At 41.0% G+C, this 24,336-nt stretch overlaps 1 pseudogene; it reads right to left on the reverse strand.

Annotated features, from left to right (window-relative positions):
- Window positions 1-15,037: 15,037 nt before the first annotated feature.
- On the reverse strand, window positions 15,038-16,147 carry LOC149170120 (UBP1-associated protein 2C-like; annotated as a pseudogene).
- Window positions 16,148-24,336: the final 8,189 nt, after the last annotated feature.

Consider the following 24,336-nt stretch of genomic DNA (forward strand, 5'->3'; position numbering starts at 1 on the left):
TGCAGGGAAACCAGGAAAGATAATCAGCTCTAATGGAATGACAAAGCTTCTAAAAAAGGAGCAAAGAGGTGTAATTGCACAATTATGTTCGCTAGATGTTTCCACATTGGAATCATCTATTTCTCCAGATCTCCAAAAAGTCCTGGACAATCATTCCAAGGTATTTGAGACTCCCAAAGGTCTCCCACCTATGCGTGATCATGATCATGCTATTCATCTGATTCCAGGAAGTGTTCCTCCAAACATCAGGCCGTACAGATATCCCTATGTCCAAAAAAGTGAAATTGAACGTATGGTTGCAGAAATGCTAGAGGCTGGTATAATTCAACCGAGTCAAAGTTCTTTCTCAGCTCCAGTAGTATTGGTGCACAAGAAGGATGGATCATGGCGCATGTGTCCAGATTATAGGGAGCTCAACAAGCTCACTATTAAAGATAAGTTTCCCATTCCTGTTATTGATGAATTACTGGATGAATTGCATGGATCAATTTACTTCACCAAGTTGGATCTTCGTTCGGGATATCATCAAATCAGAATGAAGATTGAAGACATTCCGAAAACAGCATTTAGAACTCATGAGGGTCATTATGAATTTTTGGTCATGCCTTTTGGCCTTACCAATGCACCTTCAACATTTCAAGGTTTGATGAATTCAATTTTCAAACCATTCCTTAGAAAATTTGTGTTAGTATTTTTTGATGATATACTAATCTACAACAAGTCTTGGAAGGATCATGTTGAACATGTTGACAGGGTGCTACAACTATTGGAGGAGAAACAATTATATGCAAAAAGATCCAAATGTTTCTTTGGAGTCCAGGAGGTGGAATATTTGGGTCATATTGTATCTCATGAAGGAGTTAAGGTAGACCCTAGCAAAATTAAAGCCATTAAGGAATGGAAAATCCCCACATCCATAAAGCATCTGCGAGGATTTCTTGGGTTGACAGGGTATTATCGCAAGTTTGTTAAGAATTATGGGAGAATAGCAGCACCTCTAACAACATTATTGAAGAAAGATTCATTTTCATGGACTTCGAAAGCAACAAAGGCCTTTGAACATCTTAAAGAGGCAATGTGCCAAGCACCGGTCTTAGCTACACCGGACTTCACAAAAACCTTTATTGTGGAATGTGATGCTTCAGGAAATGGAATTGGTGCTGTTCTAATGCAAGATGAAAGACCCATTGCTTTTGAAAGTCGTCCAATCAAGGGAAAGTTTTTAAGCAAAGCTATTTATGAGAAGGAAATGTTGGCAATACTCCATGCACTTAAGAAATGGCGACCCTACCTAATGGGAAGACACTTCAAGGTAAAAACGGATCATGATAGCCTTAAATACTTTTTAGAACAAAGATTATCCTCTGAAGAGCAACAAAAGTGGGTCACAAAGATGTTGGGTTATGACTTTGAAATCATCTACAAAAAAGGGAAGCAAAATGTGGTGGCAGATGCACTCTCAAGAAAGGATGAGGATGTGGAAGCATTGTTGTGTGCCATTTCTATTATCCAACCAGATTGGATAAACGAAGCAAGGGAGGAATGGAAGAATGACGAAGAAGTGTGGGCACTTATTCGAAAGCTACAACAAGATTCCAGTACTTCTGATACATTTAGCTGGAAAAATGATTCGTTATGGTACAAAGATCGCTTATACCTCTGTAAGAATTCCCAGCTAAAACAAAAGATTCTTATGGAATTGCACACTTCTCCCTTAGGAGGGCACTCAGGATTTTTAAAAACTTACCACAGGGTTAAGAAGGAATTTTTTTGGGATGGCCTTAAATCAGATATTCAAAAGTTTGTGGCGGAATGTTTGGTTTGCCAACAAAATAAAGTTGAAACAATTAAGACACCGGGTCTATTACAACCTTTATCCATTCCAAGCCAACGTTGGGAGGAGGTTTCAATGGATTTTATCACAGGTTTACCCAAGTCTGAGGGAAAGAGTGTCATCATGGTGGTAGTTGACAGACTTACCAAGTATGCACACTTTTGTGCATTATCACATCCATTTAAAGCCAGTACAGTTTCTACTGCATTTATGGAAACAGTTCAAAAGCTACATGGAAACCCAAAGATTATTGTAAGTGACAGAGATCCCATTTTCACTGGAAATTTTTGGACAGAATTATTTTCTTGTCTTGGTACTCAGTTAGCTCATAGCTCATCTTATCATCCTCAATCTGATGGGCAAACTGAGATAGTAAACAAATGTTTGGAAGGATATCTTCGTTGCTTTGTATCTGATAAACAGACACAATGGGTCAAATGGTTGCCTCTGGCTGAATGGTGGTATAACACTTCCTTCCATACAGCAACAAAAATGACCCCATTTATGGCACTTTATGGGTATCAACCACCATCCATCACATCATATTTAAGAGAAAATTCTAAGGTTCAGGCAGTGGAACATCACATCGAACATCAACAACAAGTCCTCCAACTCTTAAAGGATAACCTCGTGTTGGCACATAATAGAATGAAACAACAGGCAGATCAACATCGCAGTGAAAGAAGTTTTGATGTAGGTGATTGGGTATTCCTACGGCTACAACCATATAAGCAAATGTCCCTCAAGCAAGCTAAGAAGGATAATAAATTATCACCAAAGTATTATGGTCCGTACAAGGTGTTGCAAAAGATTGGTACTATGGCATACAAATTGGAGCTTCCTGCAGCTTCTCGATTGCACCCAGTTTTCCATGTTTCATGTTTAAAGAAGGTTATAGGCGACAAGCTCCCAGTTCAAACAATATTGCCAGAACTTGACGAGGAAGGAAAAATTATATTGGAACCGGAAGCAGTCATAGAAACAAGAACTCGACAGCTACGAAATCGATCAATTTCAGAGTATCTTATCAAGTGGAAGAACTTATCCGCTGAAGATTCCACATGGGAGGATGAGAATTTTATGCAGAAGTATCCAGAACTACTCAAGCGTTGAGGACAACACTTTTTTGAAGGAGAGGGGCATGTTGGGTCCCTATAATACTAGTGATTACCCCATTACTATTGTAGTTATACCCCTTATTTATATTGATGTACCCATGTAGTGCCCATATTGTTACTATTGTGCCACATAGAAGCCCACTATTTTTATTGTTGTGCCCTACAATATTATTGTTATGTAGGCTTTGATTGTATTGGGACCACTTAGACTCCTATATATAGAAAGGAGGTATTTTCATTTGTATCATCCAAGAATTGTTCATTTATGTAATGTAAAGGAGGTTGCCCCCTCGAAGAGGCTGAATTCTAAGGCGTGGATCTCTCTTTTCTATCTTTTTGTGAGCTGGTTTCAAAACATAGGGAAAGTTTGATTTTAAATTTTTAGAGTTTTGTTGGAAAACTGAGCACAACAATTTTGGGTGCGGGGATGAGACACAATTTTTGCAGAGGTCTTTTTGGGGCAAGGTAGGAGATTGTCTTGATGCCTTTGAATTAAGTGAATGGATGGGAATGACCGGCGAGGAGCTAAAGAGAGCAAGAAACCTTCGAGAGTTCTCTTTAGACAGATGAAAACATAGATATTAAGCAAACTTAAAGGCAGAGCATAGAAACCATGAATTCTACCTTAACACTTCATTTACTTAATTTGCAGAAGGGAAGAGTAGGAAAATGATACACATAACAAACTTACAAGTACATGAGAGAAGCACACCATCAACACAAATAACCACAGGAATCCCAAATAGTGCTGCAAATCCCTGGTCCTTCCTTTGCCAAAATTGCAGAGATACAAAGAGTAATACAGTCTAAGCTTATCCCTCAAGAGTCCAACCATGAAAATGACTAAGAAAATACATAATATAGGCAATCTAACACCTTTCCTTGCCTCTAGGGGTCGAGCTCATCCTTCTAGGAGCTGTTTCAACCAATTCTAAACTGAGCACTAAAATCTAGGCAGTCAAAACAACTTGCCTCTATAAGCTAGGAAACCAATTCATTCATTAAATTTTTTACTTTTTATGAATGAATCTTCTAGAAGAGATAAATAAGTGCCATGACATCATAAAATTACATCAATTACATCAAGGAGGATGAAAAATCACTCCAAAAAGTCAAAACTAGTCAAATCTGCGTTTTGCTGAGCTGTAGGTGAAAATCTGGCAAATTTCCCTGATGCGTAGCGCCCCAATTATCTATGTATAGCGCGCCTTTGAGCCAACTAGGATAAGAAACAAAATGTTTTGGATCAGCAACTTGTTCTTCTTCAATCAGCGAGCCATGAGCTTGAACATCATAATCATTCCTTGCGTTGATCTTGTCCATCATCTTTTCCACTGCACTTACCAAAATGTCAAGCTTTACCTCTAGAGATGTTGATTCGGCCAGATCTATGTTTTTCATCTCTTCTTCCTTCATCCTTGCCCTTCGGATCAACAAGTGAGCCACTACATTTGTTGCACTGTTCTGCATCTCGTGAAGTGTTGCAATATCCCTTTCTCTGAGCTGAAACTCCATCTCCGGATCAAAGGCACTCGGATAGCGCAAGAGAGAAGATCTAGGAGTAGGCCTTATATCAATTGGCATTGAATAATAAACTTGATTAAATCTGGCTGAAAATTGTTGTACTGTCTCCCTTGGCATTCTTTTCAGCTGGTTATACTCTTCTACAATCAAGAAAAGGTTATGCCCGATCATCCACCTGTCGAGAAAAACTTTGACAAACTGCTGGAAATCTGAAATGCTCGCATTAGGCAGGGCTTTGAACCAACTCTTCACTTTGGCTTGCAAAGAAAGAGCAAAAATCCTTATACCAACATCTTCTTCATCAACTTCAAAAAGATCTAGAAAATTCTCAAAATTCTGCACATGTTGCTCAGTGTTGACATTCTTACTTTCACCATCAAACCTCGGCAAAGCATGAAGAAAAGAAGGTAAAACAAGAGGTTTATACCGATCTGGAATTTTACAAGGTGTAGGGGTATGTACAACAGGTATAGAATTAGTTTTGGTCTCTTGAGACTCATCAATTAGAAGATGGTCATCACAAAATTCAGAAAAAGGATCCTGATCAAGCTCAAAGGCATGCAAATCTTTGGTATTCACAATCTTCAGAGGGAAAGAATCAACTGCAGGCCTGGGATCTTTTCTCAAGCATAGTATACTTTGCAAAGAAGTTTTGACATTCTCGGGAAAAGAGAAGAAATAATTTATGACAAAGAACAAAATGTCTTGGATGAAATTCCAACTTGAATAACTGATCTGTCCATATTGTCCTTTCATGTTTTTGCTGGTCGGGATCATCCTCCAGTGGAGTCTTTGGATCTGATCTCGAAAATGATTTAGAGTCACCAAGTGATTGATTTCAGCCTTTCAAGTGTCTGATCGTTGTCCACCATCAACCATCAGATCTGAACTTGATACATGTACTGGGGTAATTAACAAGTTAAATGTCACGTTTACAAGCTAGAGCGGAGATTGACTGAAGCAGTGTTTATCTACTTTCGCTAATGCAAAGCAAAAGCGTTTCGAAGGCTACCTGGCATAACTTCAAGCTCCGTCTCTAGCTTATAAAACAAATGAAATCAACCAGCAAACCATTTGTTCTTCCCCAGTATGGTCGCCAATATGTTAGCGCTCGAATCTGCCTCAGGCTGAGGAAGGAAAAATCCAAGGCAACATCAAACCACTTAGCCTCGTAGCTAGCCCTACGAGGACAGGAGAGGGCTCTCTCCGGGTCTATCTCGGAAAAAGGTCTTCAAATGGCGGAGATGACCAATAAAGAACACTGATTTTAGGCTAGTAAATTGATATGGAAAGTTTGATTTTAAATTTTTAGAGTTTTGTTGGAAAACTGAGCACAACAATTTGGGGTGCGGGGATGAGACACAGTTTTTGCAGAGGTCTTTTTGGGGCAAGGTAGGAGATTGTCTTGATGCCTTTGAATTAAGTGAATGGATAGGAATGACCGGTGAGGAGCTAAAGAGAGCAAGAAACCTTCGAGAGTTCTCTTTAGACAGATGAAAACATAGATATTAAGCAAACTTAAAGGCATAGCATAGAAACCATGAATTCTACCTTAACACTTCATTTACTTAATTTGCAGAAGAGAACAGTAGGAAAATGATACACATAACAAACTTACAAGTACATGAGAGAAGCACACCATCAACACGAATAACCACAGGAATCCCAAATAGTGCTGCAAATCCCTGGTCCTTCCTTTGCCAAAATTGCAGAGATACAAAGAGTAATACAGTCTAAGCTTATCCCTCAAGAGTCCAACCATGAAAATGACTAAGAAAATACATAATATAGGAAAGCTAATAACTTTCCTTGCCTCTAGGGGTCGAGCTCATCCTTCTAGGAGCTGTTTCAACCAATTCTAAGCTGAGCACTAAAATCTAGGCAGTCAAAACAACTTGCCTCTATAAGCTAGGAAACCAATTCATTCATTAAATTTTTACTTTTTATGAATGAATCTTCTAGAAGAGATAAATAAGTGCCATGAAATCATAAAATTACATCAATTACATCAAGGAGGATGAAAAATCACTCCAAAAAGTCAAAACTAGTCAAATCTACGTTTTGCTGAGCTGTAGGTGAAAATCTGGCAAATTTCCTTGATGCGTAGCGCCCCAATTCTCTACCCGTAGCGCGCCTTTGAGCCAACGTTTGAGGCACTTACCGGCATCCAAATGAGGAAAAAGTAGGCTTGTTGGAAAGGTCTGGATGTCTACTTTCCAACCCAAGTGGAATTTCTCAATTTGGTGTCCATTTTCCCCTCCAAAATTGCAATCTCCCAAGACTGCTTCCTGTGTGTCCAAAAAGTGGCAGAAAGTCATATTTTGCATGTTTGTTGACCTTCTGAGGGCTCAAAACCTGATGAAATGTCTTGGAAATTGCTGAGCAAGTGTAATTTGTCATGAAAAATCCAAAAATTCTGAGTTTTTGAGAAATGGACTTGCCCATCTTCAGGGTAGCGCGCGGCGCGCTACGCGTTGAGGGCAAAAACCTGTTTTTTGACCAAAAAAATTCAAAAATGACCAAAATTGCTCCAAATTCTCTGAAATTTGAGCTGAAGGTGTGTCATTTAGTGCCATGCTCCTTCAAGGAAGCCTCAGCCAAAATATGAAGGGGATCGGGCCTTTTCCTCCGTTTTAGTGCCTTGGCCAATCGTCCTTTGAGTACCTTCATTCTTGCTTTGCACACATGCATGCGAGCCTAATAATGATGTTTCAAGTGATTGGCCTTCGCCAACAACTTCTCTAAATGGATGTTGACCCTCTCAAGATTAGCTTCTCGATCCTTACTGACCTGTTGCTAATGAAACTATTTCCGGTGTAAGAGTAACATTGACTCCAGCTAAGGTAACTTGGTCTCCATGTAAATGCAAGACAAAGAGACGAGCCAATTCATGATGAAACTGGACCTCCGTCACCTTTGTGATACCTCCTTGGCACACTTACCTCCGGTGTAGAATCACTATCAAAATCCTGCTCATAATCTGTTTCGGTTTCTGACATAGTTTTGAAGGCAAGATAGTTGAACTGTATATGCTGACTATGCACACAATTAACTTCTTTTTGACTTTTTCAAATGTTGTTACCAAGGGGACATAAATACAAGGGAATTGTTAGGGAAAGGGAACATGAGGGAATTAAGGGACAATAAAAATAAACAAGGAGTTTAGGGAGGGGAAAAACATATGAAATTATGATATTGTAGGGTTTTGAGATGAAGTAGGGTTTGGGAATTGAGTAGGGTTTGGGATTTTTGTAGAGTGATATTATAGGATTTTATGGGACATCTTTAGGAGAATGCTGGTGAATATGGGTAAAAAAAGAAGGATTAAAATGGTAAACCTTGGGCAGCATTCACTGTTTGAAACCCTAGCAGAAACTTGGACTTTAAATTTCTCACAACAATTTAGGGTTTTTACTTTTAATTTGCATGGCATCTTTATCACATTTCTTTCATATTCATCTTGGAAAACTGAAACTAGCCATGGAAAGAAGCTTACTTGTATTGTCTTGAGCTAAGAGAGGATTTTGAGAGCTTGCAGGCAGGTGATTGGGAAAAAAACCCAACGCGTAGCGCGCCTTGCCCAACGCGTAGCGCCCCTCTGATGCGTAGCGCACTTGTAATTTTGCACTGAGAAATGTGGCCTGATGCGTAGCGCGCCTGGTTCAACGCGTAGCGCGACTTTCAGATGACTTTTGGAGGCCTTCCCGGTGTCAGAATTGGGCGCAGGATAGCTCGTTGGAAAGGTATTTGAGTCTAATTTCCAACCCAACTAGAATTTTTCAATTTGGAGTTCATTTTCCCTATAAAAGATCAAATATCCCAAAACTGGTCAAAATGTGCCAAATGAGGCTGCCTCAAGGCAGAGTGCTGTTACAGTCAACTTTTGAATACCTTCCTCAACTCCAAATTGAGCTCATGATAGCTCATTGGAAATATATTTGTGTCTAGTTATCATTTGACTCATCAATAAATTCATTTGGCCAACCCAACTAGGAGAAAACTTGATTTTACTAAGGTCACTTCAGAGGTGCATTCAATTCTCCTGAGGCGATTGTATTTTTGACATTTCTCTAAAACCATGACACCTGTGTAAAAATTGAAGGAGGGTTTTCTTCCTTGGCATGTTGTGGACAAAAAAATCTCTCAGTTTTTCAAAATTCATCTTTTATTGCTCTGAAACATCATTTGAGTGAAACCTATCCCGATGTGTGGAACAAGGGATTTTGTTGAAATGAAGCGAAATGAAGGGGATAAGAGGCTTCTAAATTCTTGGGGAAATTTTTGGAAGTAGGGAGGGATGTTAGGAGGTAGGGGAAAGTGGAATTTCAAATATTTAGTGAGGGGAAGGGGTCCAAAAGGGCAAAACACAGGCCAAACCTAGAAAATTGCTAGGTTGTAGCAAGAAACTAGGGTTTGTGCGAAAATGAGGAATTTGGGGGATCTCAGTGATGGGAAGTGTTTAATAAGGTACATGAAGGATAGGGGAAGGTGTATGAACATCAGGATACAAGTTTTGCTAATGATTTGACCATCCAAGAGAAATTGCCTTCAAAACCCTAGGAGAGACAAATGACCTTGCCTAGGCGCAACTGAAGCATGAACAAGGTGTAAAATGACCCTATGGAACTTGACATGATGATGACAACCCTCTGAATGATGACATGGACTTCCATTTGGACAACTTTGAAAAGAGTGAAAACAAACCCTAGACCTAATGCCTAGTGACCAAATTTTGCTTGAAGACTCACTGAAATGACAAAATTTGACCTTGACACTTCAAAATCACTTTGTAAGAGCACGTTTGATCACTGGAGGAAGGTTGGAAAGACTGACACTAACAAGGGACAAACTCCGTAATCAATCTTGTTGTCTAGTATCACTGTGTATTTGATATTTACATTACTGTTTTGCATCTTACTCATGTTTTATCAGCTGTCGTAAAGTCTTTCTTCTCAAGCAGTTCTCTTGGTTTCGCACTTTCAATTAACATTCAATTCATTAATGGCATAATCAATTCTACTTCAGTTTTAACATATGATCATTTCAAATCATATAATTTGGTATCAGAGCAGGTTGTGTTTGTAGAATTTGCCATTGAATGTTAACCAGGTCAAAGTCGCAATGTGGAGAAGGAATCTTTGAGCAGATTGATCCAGAGATTGGAAAGAATCGAGTCGTTCATAAGTCAACCATGACAAGATCTGATGCAGGTGAAAACACTGAAACTAAGATGAGTGATGAACAATTTCAGCAAGCATTCTTGACTATGCAGCAGATGTTGGGAGAACTCTACGAAAACAAGAAGGTGAGAGATGCAACTTCTTCTTCAAAGACATCAAAGAAGGATAAAGGTAAAGGCAAGGTTGATAAACCCCCTTCACCTCCATCATCTCCATCATCCTCTTCTTATTCTTCTTCTTCTTCCAGTGCAGAATCTGAAACAGAAAAGAAACGGAGGAAAACCTCTCTTTTGAAACTTGATGTAAAATTTGAATTACCTATTTATGATGGTGAAATGAATCCTGAAAAGTTAGCTAAATGGATTAAACAATTAGAAGTGTATTATCGTATTCAAAACATCTCCGACGATAAAATGAAAATTTAGTTAGCTACACTTAGAATGGGGGGAACAACTTTAATCTGGTGAGAAAGTAAAACTCAAATAGATTTAAAATGAAAAGGAAAAGTCATCTCTTCATGGTATAAGTTTTTAAAAGCTCTTAGGAAACAATTCTACCCTTTATGATACATGCAGCAAGTTGTTATTGATTGTTAGCATTTGAGGCAAGGTAAGGGACAAAGTGTCCGGGATTTAACTTAGGAGTTTAGAAAGAAAGCATTGGCGCTTGGTATTTCATTGGATACACGTGAAACTTTATTAAAATACATCGACAGTTTACATTCATATTTGCAGCATACATTATTGATGTTTAATCTTGATGATTTTGATGAAGTGTGTGTTTAGGCCATACATATTGAATCAGGTGGCAGACCATTCAAGTTTTCACCGCAATCATCCAAAGAGTTGGAAATCAAAGATTCCAATGATAGTAAGGGGAAGAACAATTCAAAGAGAAAGAAATCAGCGATAGCTCAGAAGGAAAGACCTACTTGTTCTCATTGCCAGAGAATCGGTCATGATGAATCTAAGTGTTGGAAACTTCATCCAGAACTTAAGCCCAAAAAGTTCCTTAAGGAGAAGGATGAAAAGAAAGCAATTGTAGCAGTCCAATAAGATCTAGGTTCAAATTCAGGTGATGAAAGGAGGATAACTGCCATGGTTACGATAGGTAAAACTTCTGACACTGGTTCAAGTTCGAATACTATTGCATCTTCATCAAACATAAATCCTTCAAATGAGGATAAAAGAGTTGAATTATTTAACATAAGGATAACTTCTAAGCACACAAAGATAGATACAATGTTTGACGCTGGATCACAGGCCAATCTAATATTAGAATATTTAGTTAAGAATTTGGGTTTGGAGATATGGAATCATCCAAGACCTTACCCATTAGGATGGCTAAATAAATCAACTCAGATAAAAGTCACCAAACAATGTCAATTAAGATTTTCCATTACAGCTAGTTACATTGATGAAGTGGAATTAGATGTGGTTCCAGTAGACATATGTGGATTTGTCGTAGGAAGTCCTTATCTTTATGATCATGATGTCGTATTTTAAAGAAGAGAGCATAAATATCACGTTAAGAAAGATGGGGTTGAATTTATTGTCAGGCCACATCAAAACAAAAATCACTTGAATTTAGTTATTGCTAATCAGATGAAGCGATTAATAAGTTCAAATAAAATATTTGTAATCATGTGTGCAAAGGAACAACATAACAATCAACATTATGTTTGTTCAAGTTATGAGTCTCAACTTAAAGATAGTTTGATCAAAGAGGTAGAAATTTTTCCAGTTCTATTTAAAGAAAACAAACATCTTAATCATAAGCAGGGAATACAACATGAATTACAGTTGATTTCTAAAGCTCCTCTTCCTAATTTCAGAATGAATCAATTCAGTCCAAGTTTGGAAATTAATAGTTACAGGGATGCAAGTCAGTATTGGGGAAATTCATTGTTACATTTCTCTTGTATTGTGTCACCATTTCATGTTTCAAACAATTTGGAAACCTCTTTTCAAGTGGAGAGGAAGCCTATTTGTTTTCATATCAAAGACTTTTCTAAAGCAGTGTCAAAGTATCTAAGGGAAAATTATGCATCAAGGGAAAGTGCTAATAAATGGAAACATCATTTAATAAATGAAGAAAAAGTGATTCAAACAAATCAACAGCTAATTCAATACTTTCAAAATCAAACTTTGTTGAAGCAATTTTCACCTTACAGTTTGATGGCTTTATGGTAGTAAGTTCACTTAGTAATCAGGAATCAAGAAAGTATAGCTGATTTGATGTCAAGAATATCTTTGATTGTCTCTATTATTCCGCAAAATAGATTTTTAATACATGTCAATGGTATTAAACAATATCCTGTAGAGACTGTTTTCAAAGACGATCACTAACTCATGGTATTTCGTGGAAAGAAGTCAATTGCCATGTTCATAACAGGTTGTTTGACCATCATCGCAAGTTGTGCATATTGCAGATGGATGGAACAGGTCACCGATTCAAAATGTGCCATGGTCAGCGTCATCAGGGTCATCACTTGCAGGTGATTGATCGAATGTATTTGTACATCTTCAAGACAAGGTGGAAAGTGAGGGAGCTATACCCTCATCGACTATTTGTTTAGTCAAAATTTTGTGGTCCAAAAGCTTTCAAGTGGAGATGATTGATCCATGAGGGTCTCATCAGATTAGTTACACAGTTTCAGTTTCGTCGTCAGCATCCAGTCCAGTGTCGTTCAGTTTCAACATTGTTGGTTATGGATCAGGTTGTTCAGGTGATGTCTATGGTTTTTCATGGTGTTCAGTTGGTATGGTGTTGTACCTGGTCGTCGACAAGTGTTCGTCGTCAGTTCTGCCAGGGTTGATCATCGACATGGGTGTGTCGTTCGTTGCATGGGTTTGATATGGGTTCGTCGTCATATGATGTTTGCCCCAAATGTCACTTTGTGACAATTTCATGTAAGCGGTTGATGTGGTCTTCATGGTCGTCACGACCTTCTTCAAGTTCTTCTGACATGGTTTCTGGTTTTACAACATTATAAGACACCTATTCTAAATGTTGGATCCTAAAACCTAAACCCTAGAACCTATGTCTAAAGACCTAAGACCTAACACATTAACCTAACACCTAATACATCAAACCTAAGTATACACCATGCATAAGTCCTACACCTATCAAAACCATGTATCAAATGCTAAAACCTAAGTCCTAAACCTTTTACCCTACGTCCTAACCTACCGGATATATTTCAATCCAAACTATGTATTAAAACAATTCAAAACAACACATAAAACCCATAAAACCAAAGTTCAACAACTCTTGGCCACATTAAAAACATTATAAAACAATCCAAAATATATAAAACACTCTTAACTGCAGTAGGAGAAGACCGCGCGGGTTGTAACCATGTGAACAAGCGGAGATGCCAGTCCCTAACTGCCATCTGCTAGCCGCGTCGGGAACCAACGGAGTTTACTGCAAATCACAGCGAAAATCACTTTAGAAACTATTCCATGTGAGCGGTCGGGCGGTCAAGGTTACAAATGCAGAAGATTATGTCACCACTCAAAACAGGCCTAACCGTAACATGTGAACAAATCATAACCAGAACCGCCAGAGCATTGGTAGCCGAAACTGCCGGAGGAAGACTACGGAGGTGGCAGCTTCCGGTTAGACCGCGACAGTCACATGCGGACGGTCAACCTCCTCCACTCGGTCAGCAAGTTGCCAGCACTTATACTTTAATACAAAATTTTATTTTGGGTTTTCGTTGCAATTTTGGTGCAAACTAATTCAACCACCAAGCAACCTTATCCCTAGGTGGCAAAACCTAACAAGACCGAGAACTCTTAACCCAAAATCCAGCCCATTCATTCCTAAACTAGGAAGAAGGAGTTTGAATGCACTTACAGGGACATAAAAGGCAATTTTTGCTCATTGAAGGAAAAAAGAGTGGTTTTGGGTTTTTGTATGCAGGTTCTGGAGGTTATAGTCGATTTTGTTTTCAGTGTAACAGGAGCATCCAGAGTCGGAATTGGGAACCGTGATAGGCGTTGGAAAGATGGTTAAGAGAGATTCCTTATGATAGTGATCAGAAGTTCGTGTGTGCACATTCAATCTGGCCAATTCTCTGTGTAATCGATCTCCTCGGTTTCAATCCTAATAAAGCGATCGCCCATCTTGACAGCGAACCCGGAGGCGTAGTCCATCAGGGACAAACTACGTAATCAATCTTGTTGTCTGGTATCACTGTGTATTTGTCATTTACATTATTGTTTTGCATCTTACTTATGTTTTATCAGTTGTCATAAAGTCTTTCTTCTCAAGCAGTTCTCTCGGTTTCCGCACTTTCAGTTAACATTCAATTCATTAATGGCATAATCAATTCTACTTCAGTTTTAACATATGATCATTTCAGATCAAAGACCTTGAACAAACTTAACAGATTCCATTGGTTTTTAAACTATTTGCTGCATAGACATGAATAACATCCTATATCATTGTAATTCCTCATTAGATTTTAGAATGACTAGTATGCCAATAAAGGAAGACTACCAATTAAACAAAAACAAAATAACAATGACATTTTAAATCAATATTTTGTTTGAAAGCTCATATTTTGGACCTAGACTAAGAAAGATAGGTTCAGACCTGGAAACTCGCTTGTTTAGTTCAAGTTCTAGAACGTTAATTACAGTGGAGTATTAAAATCATGAACTTGGTACAATTACATAGCCAATAAATATGATTTACAATGTTATAGCATGAGGCCAATGTTAATTTTGACCCTTTTACAGTCCAAAATGTAGTTTTTCATATTTGGTTTACAATTACAATAGGCAGTCTTTGTAACACTATACATACTCAACTGAGTTGTGCACATCTTTTTTACTGAAGATTGCACGAGGCCTCAGGTGGGAATGTATCAAATGATGCCTCCATCCAAATGATTGCCTTTTTAATTCAAAACGTGGTGACTGCTATATAATCCATCAAAAAAATTAGAGCCTCGGTATGAAATAATAGGAATAATTTACAAAGTTTGTTGTATAAGGGTAACAAAGTTACGTGTGAGAAATTAGAGGATACACTTGACATATGAAGCACGCACTAAGCAGAGATATTCATGACATCCCAATTAAATGATCCTGTCGTCCAGAGTACAAATTGCCTGGATGCAGAGATTTAAGACCTTGCAATCATACTATAGTGTATGTTACAACTTAAAGTGAACGATAAAAATAAGTATCAACTGTATCAATTTCGAACAGGTTGGAAAATTCCCTTTTGTGCATCATAAAACCACTTGCATAGGAAGACCGGCTGAAATGCAGTAATCACATGCCCTCCATAACCACCCATCCCCAAAGATGTAGGGACTTGGCTTGACACACCATGCATACCTCCATGAGAAGAGAGCCCCAGGTTCATAGAAGACGATTCATGGGATGATTCATGGAACCACCAGGAATCCCACTAGGGTTCGGGTGGCCTCCGAGACCAGATAAAGTAGAATTTCCTAACCCAGGATGATTCAAACCCTGATGTGTGGTTAGTCCTGTTAGATTCGAACTCTAGTTAACCCCAAGCCCGGATTCACAAAACCATGCCCCATACCACCATATTGCATTCCAGGGTTCGAAGGTATTACATTGTTGGGCTGGTTCAAGTCATTGATATTGGACCCATCTGGTTCCCCGGGAACATTAATGTCGTTGGGCTTCAGCTTCTGCCCTTCGTCGGCCAACTTACAGAACATTTGATGCCCATTGATAGTCTTCATGGGATCCTCCAACGCACGCTTGGTTGCATCCACCGACTTTAAAATAAAAATCACAAAACCCCTTGACCTGCTCGACTACTTATCAAACCCTAGTGCCCCTCTTCGATATCTGCATTCTGAGAAAAGAAATAAAAGGGGCTCAGCAGGCCATCTGCCACCATGTCCATGGGAACATTCCCAACATAGATTTTCTGGGCAGAGACATCAACCGCCAACTGGGAAGGTTGTGAACCAGCAGAGGCCAACTAACTGACAGTAGTGCGGCCATTGGTCTTCTTGCTGGGCTCCTTTAAGGCATTAAGAGCACTGTCCATGTGCTTGAAAGTAATGAATCTGTAACCCTTACTCTTACCGGCGTTCTTGTCCATAATAACAATGCCTTGCTCTAGCTCCCCGAACTAGGAAAGAGGGCCTTGAGAGACTTTGTATTTGTATCCCAGCCAAGGCCATGGATGAACAAATTTCTTTGAGCAGGATCCTTGTCCCCGATGGCGCGCACCTGCTCCAATACGTCCAGGTGCTGCGTCGTCGCTTCCTACAAAATATCCAATAGTTGCTCTCAGGTGAAGGGTTCCAACATTTTCCGAGCATCTTCCACAACTATATTGACTACGTCATCTTCAGAGGAATGGTAGCAAGCAAGCAAGCAACACGAACAACCTATTCGAATGTGTGTTATTGGATGCATCTGAAACCCACACCTTTCAATGGAATTTAGTGGGTGCCAGTGACGCGTGCTAATACACCACGCCATCTTCACCCAACTTGCGAAATGTGAGCAAGCTAACGTTACGAACACCCTTTGAATCTGCAGGTCCTGAAAATTAGACATGGATATGACAATGGCATCTTTATCATGTGAAACTAATGCCTTGTAAATACGCACCCTTACTTGTTTAATGAAGTATTTACAATTTTTTTAATGTCATCCCATAAACTCTAGAAAGCCCTATTTATCACTTCTTACCAACCTCTAAAACCCATCCCACGATCTTTGGTAACATTGGCATTAATACACTTTTGGTGCGGAGTACAATATTGGGTTTTTGTCTGCAGGGTTCTGTGATCAAGGGAACCTAGTTGTGTGCAATTTTTTGGTAAGCAATGAAGTTTGGAAGTGCAGAACATATGAAGGTCTTGAAAGAGTTCTTGAAACAGATGGGAGGCTTCGGTGTTATCGATGGAGGCCTCGCCATGTAGTTAGAGTTTGTTGGCTTGATGGGGCCTAACCCAGGTTCGGAGTTAATTAGCCAAACAAATCCCTGTACTACTGGCCCTTTCGACAACAGTCCGCGGAGCGCGGACTAAGGTCTCAACAAAGCAGTATGGGGGGATGTTGGAACTAGGTTTCCACACCCTTGAGATGTCTGAGGGGTTGATTTAGTCTAACTGTGAACACCTTCGCGCAGGTTACTTTGCGCACTTTCCTGACCTTCGAGGCCTTTGCACCCTGTTATATTCGTCTTCGCACAACCCTAACTAGGGGTTGTGGGGCTTTTGTGTTGTTGGAGCAGCGATCTGCACTATTTCCCCAAGTCACCCCATAGATCTTACTTATCTTCCTATAACAGTTAGTTATCTTCGCATAAACAGATACCTTGTATTATATTCACTTACTCAGCATATTTATATAAGTTCGCACAGTAAAGAAATAGTAAACTTGCAATTTATACCCAATAATGTATAAGACAGGAAATGATATACACATAAATATGGTAAAAGTTCTCTTTATTAATGCTTTCAATGGTTACAGACAGGGAAAATTTTAAGAACCCCCCCTAAATTTATAAATATAATAAATGGGCGAATCTCCATGGTATATAGGAAAAATGGAAGGCGATTTTATCAATAATATAATATGTATATATAATTTTTTGGCGAATCTTTCACCAGGCATGGCGAATATTTTACTCAATTATAAAATCTTGTAATATCTTGGCGAGTCTTTCACTAAATAATAAAACTTTGTAAAGTCCTAGTGAATCTTAGCATAGGCTACATGGTGGTTTAATTCCCCCATTTAAATAGGCTACATTCTAGGTGAATACCATGAGTCAATACCATGTGCCATTTTGGTGAATACCATGGGTCAATACCATGTGCCATTTTTATTTTTATTAATTCTAATATTAGGGTTAATAATGGTTTTTTGCATGGTATTAATAACAATCTAGTCCATGGTATTTGTCCCATAGTATTTTGGCCAGAGGTTTCACCTAAATATAACCCATGTTTTGAGTGTTCGTAAATATAAGGTGACTTATGGAGTAAATATAAAAAAAAATGTTTTATTTGTTTACCATACCTCTCGTTTATTTATATTTTTATTAATTTACCATACCTCTTTTACAAATATGGTATTTGGCCCATAGGATTCACTTAAATAAAACCTCTTTCTTGAGCCTTCATAAATAGAACGAGGGTTATGGACTAAATATAAAAAGAGGTTTTATTTATTTACGATACGTCTAGTTTATTTATATTTTTATTTATTTACCATACCTTTTGAGTAAGTATAAAAAGAGGTTTTATTTATTTACCATACTTCCACTTTACTTATATTTTTATTTGTTTACACCCTAACATGTATATAAGGTGACTTATGGAGTAAATATAAAAAATGTTTTATTTATTTACCATACCTTTCATTTATTTATACTTTTTATTAATTTACCATACCTCTTTTATAAATATGGTATTTGGGCCATAGGATTCACTTAAATAAAACCTATTCTTGAAAATGGGCGAATGGATTCACTTAAATAAAACCTATTCTTGAAAATGGGCGAATGGAAGGTTGTAAGCCCTAATTTCAAGGGCTAAATTTACCTTTTTTACCCTCTCCCTTAAAATAAGGTGGGCTATTTGAGGTGATTTGTAAAAATGTACTATGATACAAAATATTCGCCCACTAAAAATTTAAAACCCATTAATTTCGCCAAAGGGCGAACATTCGCCCCTAAAATTATCCTTGGTTACAGACTCGACCTGCCCTGCGCACTCAGCTACAAGGGTCCGCACACTCAACTGCGGACTACTAGGCCTCTGCGCACTCAGCTGCAGAGCCTTCTCCTACTCTATGACCCAAAGACACGACTTACACTTCGACTCAATGCTTCTTCAATCCCTTAGACTCATCTTGCTTCGCTCATTCCTTCACTTAGAGCCTCGCTCTATATATACAATCCCATGGTCCGCAGGGTAGATCTTTCAAATCGACCTTACATTACAAAAACAAGGGCGGACAACCCTATGACTCTATTATGACCTCGTGCTCCGCGCCCACAATTCGCGGGGTCTTTACAATGGACTTAGTCAAAACTTGGGCTTTAAGCCCCAAAACATGCCTTAGGGGGATTCCATGCCCAACATGCCCCTAACACAAACATCGTGACTTGCCCTCGAGTCACTTTGTTGGTGTGGAGATCTTCGTGTGAAGACCCTCCAACTCTGCTCCAATAGCTGCAAGGTCGGAAGCGCACTGAGCAACTGCCTGCTGAATCTGCTGTACAAGTTGTTCCGAGACCGCGGTGTCGGAACTGCTTCCCTGCATCTGTTCCTGTGTCCCCTACATTTGCGCGAGATTGCCTTTAATTGTTGCTGTAATGACGAAGGCTTCGTCAATCCAGGGCTGAATGGGCACCTTAAAAAATTCTTCTTGGTGTCGTGTTGCATCCACTTGCTCTTTCAACGCTTTGGCCTGCTGCATCTGCCTGAGTCTCTGAGTGAGGGCCACCATAAGCGCGGTCCCTTTGACACTGTCATATTGCTGCTGGAGCTCATGCACCTCTGTCTCTAAGCGCTGAATGTTGGGGTCCTCCTGCAGATTAGTGAGGATCTCGAATGACTCTTCCAACATTCTAGTGTAGTCCCTTACTGCACTACTGATCTCTTCCATCCCCGATGTAATAGCGCTGGTGCGTTGTTCTCTGACTTCTAGAGGGGTGGACGACTGCGCCTTCAACCGCAGCTCTACTATCTAAAGGTTCAGCTCCAGCTGAACCTTGGCCATTTCTTCTAGCGCCTTGTGCACCCCTACTACTCGTCTTTGGATGCACGCCTCTACTGGTGCTTCTGCTGGGATGGCCATCTCAGGGACCATCTGGCAAGCTTCTTCCAGTACCTGTACCATCTACCTGTTCTACAACACAACCTCGTCACGCTGCAAGCTCAACTGCTCCATGTTGATCTTCTGCTCACTCAACACTTGCAATGCGCGTCTCTCCCTAGCCCGCAGTTCTGTAGTGATCCCATCTTGCATCACATAGAGCGCCTACTGCAGGAGTGAAGCCATGTTGATCTTGATGCCTTTCAGTGCACTAACCATAGGCTTGTTGGCCTCATTTGTTGTAACCAGTGCCCCCTTTGGTAGCACTATTGTGTTGGTAGTCCGAGTGTGTAGAATTTCCTCAGCTGTAGCTGTCCCTACTACGAGGCTGGTCGAAAGAGTACCAACTTGAGGAGTGTGCAACTGCAACTCCTGAAGTTGCACTCGGAGGGCCCCCAACACAATCTGATTCTCCTACGCGAAGTTCTGGAGGGCCTTGGTGGTGACATCGCACACCGTTTCACCTATGTCGTGTAGATCCCCCTCTGTAAGGGTGATTGGATCGATATATAGCTTTGATGCTTTGACCTTTTTGCGTAGCCCCTTCCACTCAGTCGGGCGCTGGTGCTTCAGTTGTGTTAACGGTGTTTATGGGTCCGCGCTACCCTTCTCTTCCTCTGTTTCCATCTCTTTCTCCTTCCCATGCGAAGGTGACTTCTGGCCTCGCACTGCCTCCTGTGTTGTTGTTGCTGCGGCCTTTTTCCATTCTGCTGCTACTTGTGTAGCATCCCGTTCCACCTGTGTGTTTGCTTTCGTTGCTTCTTTCCTTCTCTTTTCTGCCAATTGTGACATGCACAGTTTGGCATCTTCTTTCTTCTTCTGTGCAGTAGACTTCTCCACCGCAGCGATGTCTGGGGCGCGCCACTTTGGCATCCATGTCTCCAGTACATCAAAAATCACATCATCGGTGGCTATGAAGGGTAGCTCATTCCACTTCTTCGTAGGGTCCTTGCGCGCCCTAACGTAGATGTGATGAAATTCTGCTCTAAACTCAGACTATGAAACTTTGCAAGCTGTTGTAGACAGTGGGTGATAACTGTGGCTTGCAGTTAATCCCCATTATGATGTTCATCTCCATGAACACCTAGAATATCTTAATGTCACGGATCTGGTTCACATCCTTAGTGGCCCAGTACTTCGCGGCCTTCGGGAGATCCCTTGCAATCGTGGGGAATTGGTTGTCCTCCGCAATTCCCCTGCCACCAACACTATGGACAAAAGAAGCCATGCATAGCGGAACATTTTTCCTTGTTCTTGTGCCTCGCGGAAATTCTCCAGGAACTCATTGCACAAGAATTCAGACCAGTTAAACTGGACACCCTCTGCACACTACTTGGTAAGTGAAACCACCGGCGCGGGCACCTCATCCACACGACACTTCCACATGACCTTACTTGCCAGTATCTGAGTTGCGACTTTGACTACTTTGTTGTTGATACTGGATATCGTGTAGCCCCTCTTTTTCTTCTCCAGCTTATATTTCTTTTTCATGGCCTCCGTGATGGCCAAATCGCTGCTCTTTCCCTCTGAAATGTTTGCGGGGTCCTCTTCTTTACACGGGAGCAGGTAATGCGATGGATTAAGTCGTTTGTGATGGGGTGGGCTCCTCCAACCATAAACACCCATCATGCACCAGGTAGAGGAGCTGATTAATGACGAAGATAGTCACTGGGGCGCAGTGGAAATGCGGCACCCAGAGCAAGTTTAGCAACCCTGCCTTTTCAACTCTGCGAAACCACTTTCGTGGCTCTAATTCTACAACCCCCGTCGCGATGTTCTGCTTGGGCTTCATGAGCTGCGTGGTCTCTAGATGAGGGAATTTCTCGTGGTCAGCGAGATCCCAATCTTCAAACTTCAGGTTTGGCACCTGCCCTAGGTGTGTGCCCTCAAAGATGATGTCGTCTGGGAGGAGTGGAGTCTGGAGAGAGCTCTTGCTCTCGTCGAGGTCTTTGGGCACTTTTTCCTTCCCCTTCCGCGGGGGGACATACGCGGGCAGTTTTGTTGGAGGGTGTAACCTTGATTTCTTCCTCCATGCCCTCGTCCTCATCTTCTTCAATTATGAGGTCCTCCAGGTCTTCCTCCTCCTCGTCGATTTCCAAGTTAACTACTTTCCCTTTCTCCTCCATCGTTAATCTGGTGCGCAGCAGGTTTCGCGAGGACACACGCACCAGAATCATTGGTTGTTTATCCTTCTTTGGTCTTGGTGTGCACGGTGATTTATGGATTTCCACAACAATCCTGATGCCTTCAGGGGCATCTCCTATGGTTAGGGCCTGCATGGCCTCTTCAACGTCATCTCTACAATTTCCATAGCTTCCTTAGATGTTTCCATCTTACTTGTCCAGAAATCTCTCAATCGCTCAATCAAGGGCTCAATCAATGCTCGGCATAGGGCAAACAAATCTCAACTCAAAATACACAAGGCATACGACATCTCAATTTGCAAATGACCAAGTGTTGTTTGCTGGGCAACCCTCCGTAATTTATAGCGCCTTTTGAATTTGAATTCGACCGTTCCCCCCAAATCCGGTCCATTAATGCTACCTTGGCGGAAAATTTTCCCAAATATTACCCATAAAGTGCATCTTAATTTCCTACCGCCCGCTCCATTTGGTCTCAAGTCAAGCATCACATCGTGAATAGTGACCCCAACGATCACTTTTGAGCTAATCCACGTGGCAACGCAGCCCCCCTTGCGCGGTCGCGGACCTTGTGACACTTCCAACATCGCGTATCTCCCTGTTAGAGTAGTTTATAGTCCCGCACCTCCTTTCAACTGCCTGGAGCGCTAAAACTATACTTCCTATGGCTAGTCAGGCGGTCACGCCACTTGTATAGGGTTTCAACTGGTAATTCATCACTTTTCCTGGAAAACATCCAACTTTTATTGTTACTAGCTACGTCGTGCACTTTATCATTTGCAGCGCGCCACCATGGTTGATTTGTTCAGTAATATGCAGTCCAATCCAAGGCATCAGAATGATCAAATCTCGGTGGTAATTCCCAAATTTGTCAATGTGATCGTGCGCACCCTGTTTTATCACCTCGGTCTTCTTATCGAGAAAATATTCCTTTATTTCATCCTCAAGCTTCTTGAATTTCGCTTCCACCAGAGAGCTTTTCTCCCTTAGTCACACCCTTTCTTTCATAAGTTCTTAGAGCCGAAGATCACCCTATCAGATTTCTTCCTTAGGTCCCAAGTGTTCTGCTCCATTCAGCTACACAATCCCTTCTTCCAAGGCTCCGCGCACCGTCGTATCTATCGGTAATGCTATGCGCAGACTAGGCATTTTATCCTCTATGGGGATTACAGCATTTGCTCCATACTCCAGCCTCGGAGGCGTCTGCTCTGTCAGTTTTTTGCACATTGTCCGATAAGCCCACAAAACCGCTAGTACGTGCAGGTCCCAATCAGTCCGCTATGCATTGTGTACCTTGTTTAGCGCTCCACATACTTCGTTAAAGGCTTTTGCGTGGATAAGCTTCTGTGCACTTGGTCTTTCCATACTCCGTTGTTCCAACCGGAGGGGTCATTCGCACCATTTCCTTGCCCGCATATGCTTACTGACCGTGTCTCCTAATGTGAAGTCTGTGTGCATCCGCATAGGTTTTGTAAATCTGGACAAGTGTGTGCGCGGATCGTTCCGGCCAGCAATCTTGTCTGTTAATTGCATTTGGGGCTTCTCAAACCGCATGTGCATCATTCTCTTGCATTCACAATAGTCCTCAAAGCTTCCTTGGTGCGTGCCCCACCACCTCATGGGCGTCGCACGTAGTACCCATTTCAAAGCCTCAAAACTTTGTTGTAACCGGTTCTGCCATTGATCTATCTCTTCGTAAGAATTTGATGTACAAGAGCTTTCGTGCTCCCATGAGATTCACCCATTCACTGTGGGATTTATCCAGTCTTGCTCTCGCACGGTTATCTTGTAGATGTAGTCCAAGTCGTCGTCGCTTTCATAGTCGCACACGGGCTCCATGTAGCACGATCCTTCTGCAGGGTCCAAAGGTACAACTACGCGCAGAGACTTTTTCTAAAAAATCATCTTGCGCTTCTTCAGATTTATCACCCCATTCATGTCAGTGGCCCAATCTATTCCTAATAGTGCAGGGTAGGGATTGTTGTCATCAACAATCTCTATCACTTCAAAATCTGCTATCGTGCTTGCTCCTTCGATATCTACGGTGATTCCCTACAATCTTCCCATAGGTAGGATCTTTTGCTGGTTCACCATTCGCAGTTGGATAGGAGACCATTGCAGCGTAGGCCTTCCCATGCGCTCCCATGTCTGCTTTGGCAGAACATTTGCATCTGACCCTAGGTCCAGAATCACTTGTTCATCTCATATTCCCTAATCTGTGCGATCAAACTAATTTCTCTTCCTGTCCTCTTTGCATTCTTTCCAACCTCCTGACTACGCGCGGTTCTCCTGGAGCGGTCCCAGCGCATCTATTTATGAGTTCCTGTAGTCCCTTTATAGCCTTGTTGTTGTGCAACAAGTTCATGCATGTTTCCAGGAACGTCGTGAGCATTGAGGGGTCCATTTCGGGCTCTGGTCTATCTTTTCTTCCTGAAGTGGAGGCATCAGTGAAACTCTTCCTAGCTTCCATGAAGGTTTCCTTAGCACGCTCTAAATAAAACTCTGGTTCTTTCGTTGGAGCCTTGCGAACCCAAGTACTATATTTAGGTTGCTTTCCTTTATCATCGCTTGTCGATATTCCACTTTGGAGCACAATGTTTATGTTAGGGTCTTCCTCGTGTGGCTCAAACCTCATCATTTGTAGATTCTGAGTTGGGGGAGGTGCAGCCGCACTATCAATGTGGGACAATCCTC

This window comes from Pinus tabuliformis, chromosome 4_2 (genome assembly GCF_031772625.1).
Source record: "Pinus tabuliformis cultivar Carrire ecotype Pingquan chromosome 4_2, CPIR1, whole genome shotgun sequence".
Taxonomy (NCBI): domain Eukaryota; kingdom Viridiplantae; phylum Streptophyta; class Pinopsida; order Pinales; family Pinaceae; genus Pinus; species Pinus tabuliformis.